The sequence below is a fragment of the Grammomys surdaster genome, unplaced genomic scaffold (genome assembly GCF_004785775.1).
Source record: "Grammomys surdaster isolate TR1022 unplaced genomic scaffold, NIH_TR_1.0 903, whole genome shotgun sequence".
NCBI lineage: Eukaryota > Metazoa > Chordata > Mammalia > Rodentia > Muridae > Grammomys > Grammomys surdaster.
Genome location: NW_021605322.1, coordinates 136,250 through 139,612, shown reverse-complemented (window position 1 = coordinate 139,612; position 3,363 = coordinate 136,250). Strand labels below are relative to the sequence as shown.

The 3,363-nt window shown below is 39.9% G+C and overlaps 1 long non-coding RNA gene across 1 annotated transcript; it reads left to right on the top strand.

Moving 5' to 3' along the window:
- Positions 1-1,801: 1,801 nt before the first annotated feature.
- Positions 1,802-2,385, top strand: LOC114634192. The gene is made up of 3 exons (XR_003713287.1): positions 1,802-1,910; positions 2,028-2,109; positions 2,276-2,385. It is a non-coding gene; the product is annotated as an uncharacterized LOC114634192 (long non-coding RNA).
- The last annotated feature ends 978 nt before the right edge of the window (positions 2,386-3,363 follow it).

Here is a 3,363-nt window from a genome sequence, read left to right as displayed (position 1 = left end):
GGCTTAATTACGTATCACACATTCCCTAAGCTATGCTAGGTCAACTCATGCTTGCCCCAAGCTCATTTTATATCAGATGGTGAACAGATATTTAGACAGGGCATTCATTCTCTGAAATTTCTCTGTACACAAGCCTGAATTTATGGCCAGCTAAGCCTGAAACTTAACTTAAACTTAACTTAACTTCCCAAGGCAGCTAGAGGTGCTGCTGTTGGTAACTACTGACATCAGCTCCTTGATGTTTACATAGTAAATGTCTGCAGCCTAGAACATTACAGATTCCAAAACTGATAAGGAACCTGTGGGTGTCAATGGGTAAATCAAACAAAGTTTATTGTTAGTGATGCCAAAACTGGTGAGAATGAAGTCCTCACAGCACAGAATCTTTACATTTTGCCTAGTAAAATAAAACCAACCCAACAACATAGCAATGACACATGGAACCAGAACTTGCATGACAACACAAATCTCTCTCTGAAGGTATGAAGAGGTTGTGCCTGGACAGTAAGCAGCACAATTACCTTCATCTCACAAAGAAATACAGATAGGGAATTTAAAGTGTTACAGTGTAGTGGCAACTGCTACAGTAGCCTCCAGGGAGGAGAAAAGTGACAAACAAAATTGCATGTTTGCTGATGACAACACAAAATAAGGTAATTCCCACATTCATTGTAAGAAATATTTACAGAAAAAGAGTTCAAAAATTTTGGGAAAAATTTTTCCATAACTGTAAATAGAACTTGGAAGCTGTTGAAATTAATAAGTAGGTAGAAAATGCTATCCTTTGAGTTCCAGACTCTGACTGCTTCCTTCTGGAATTCCTTGTAAAGTCTCATTACATCAAGATTCTAGCTCTTGCTTCAGCAGTTTCGCCACAGCCATGCTGACTCTGGAGTTAAAACATAAAATCTTGTCCCTGGTACCACGAGACCATGCAAGAGAGGAGGTGAGAAAATGAAGTCTTGAGGTAGCAGAGCATTCAGTCCCCCAGCTTTTGAAAACTTCACAGCACAGTGAAGTCCCAACATTCCAGTGAAGCTAAGGAATGAAAGCAGCCTGCTACCCACATGCCACACGAGGCAGAGAAATCAGAGGGGTTGACACATGCCTCTAACTGACTTAAAAGTCAATTAAATAAACTGTAAATTGAATTTACAACTGTTTCCTACTAGATTTTTTGGGGGGACACTCATTTTGTTTACCATCAGTGGCACGATTCTAATTGGAGATGTGCGGAGTTGCTTTGGTCAACAATGTGCACAGAAGGAGATTCTAAGACTATGTTCTGCCTTTTGCAGTCAGCTTCCAAATCAAGAGTGTCCTGTCCAATCTTTAATGTGTAACATTCTTGTGGTAAATGGTCATTAAAAAGTCTAGTAAGAGAGTTATTTGTCATGTCTCTTCAGTTTTCTTTACTAGGCACCCAACTTTGACAAAACTACAACAAACAAACTAACAAAACTAGATATGTTTATATAGGAAGATGCTATGGTGAAAAATATGAACAAATACAAAGGTTATTGAAAAGATTACCTTCGTTCTGTGGGACCACATTGTGATGCTTTCTCTTTAGACCCTGTATGTCTCCATTAACAGAGATTCCAGTTTTCACAGTGCAATTCAGCTGCCTGTAATATTGGTAGTGAGGACTGAATTTATTTTTCTACAAACAGGGCAGACACTTTGTCAAGTGACTATTGAGAGTGGGGTTTTTCACTCTCTAGGTACTTTTCACACAGCTGTACCAACCATGAGATTTGCATTTTGCTCCCTAAGGAGTTCCTCTTCTTTCAAGTCCAGGGTAAAAGCTAACTCCTCTGTCTGTTTGACTACTGTTGACTCTTCCTATCAAGTTCCCAGAATGAAATGCCCTGCTCAGCTTCTGGGGCTGCTTGTGCTTTGGATCCCTGGTAAGGAGACAAAGATGAAGAAGTAGAATGTGGTGGGATGGGGTTTTCTGATGATCTGATAATGAATATGCAGGTTGTGTACATGTGTGAGATATACAGTTCTGTTTTCCACTAAAGGGCTTGTAAGGATGAAATGGTGAAGAGACAAAACCCCATGTTTCTGTTGCAACTCTGACAAGTTCCAAAGCCAAAAGGCCAGGTGATTTTGGAGACCCTCTTTGTTCCCTCTTCATACATATTTTATGTGGAGCACTTTTAGAGTATGAAGGAAAGTCATGAACACAGTGAGTAGACAAAATAAAGGAAGGAAAGTCACTTCGTTGTATCATTTGTTTGCACATAACCATTTATTTCTCTTATTGCAGGAGCCACTGGGGAAATTGTGATGACCCAGGCTGCAGTCTCCAATCCTATCACTCTTGGAGAGTCAGTTTCCATCTCGTGCAGTTCTAATAAGAGTCTCCTACACAGTAATGGCATCACTTATTTGTATTGGTACCTGCAGAGGCCAGGCCAGTCTCCTCAGCAACTCATATATCCGATGTCTAACCTTGCCTTAGGAGTGCCAGACAGGTTCAGTAGCAGTGAGTCAGGAACAGATTTCACTCTGAGAATCACTAGAGTGGAGTCTGAAAATGTGGGTGTTTATTACTGTTTGCAACTGCTAGAATTTCCTCCCACAGTGTTATAGCCCTGAACAAAACACCCTTGCATCAGGAAACAAAGCTACCTGGAAAGATCCTTGTTTTGGGTTTGACATAATGAATCCAGCATGGCAAAGTATATTCTTAAGAGATAATGTTTTCCTCTGAATTTCAGCTAATGAAAAATGAACCCCTAGGAAATGGAACATTCCATGAGAGTTCATGCTGGAGAAGAGGCAGCAACTTCTATGCAGGGATGATATTTCATAAAATGCCTTACTGGATGAGGAAAATGCACTAAGTTTTGGTCAGTGGTGGGTAGGACTACACTTTGACCAGGATCACTTCAATGTTCATTTCTTCAAGTCTCAGTTCTCTGGATGTATTGTCCCACTTCCCAATGTGCCCAGATTGAATAATTTTTTTCTGACTTTTACTTTAAAGATAGCTTATTGATAACATATTGCCATGCAAGGCTTGGGAAACAGTTGTGATTCCATGTTAATTTCAGCATGTGGCACAGAGACTGTGATTTGGGTGTTTTGGTGAAGAATACCACTGCTTTTTACCCTTTTCTGAAGAGTCTACCTGAGGCTAAGGTAAAGAGACTTATATTAATTGTTAGACAAAGGAAGTTTCAAAAAAGCACAGCAGAGACATTGTCCTCTGGTTAAGTCTCATAAAGAGCATTTTGAACTAGCCTAACAAGCTTAGAAAGGAACACTATAAAGTATATGGTTCAAGTATTAAAGGTGCACCAGGAAATGAAATGGAACTGAATCCTCTGTTCTAGGAGAAAAGAGACATTG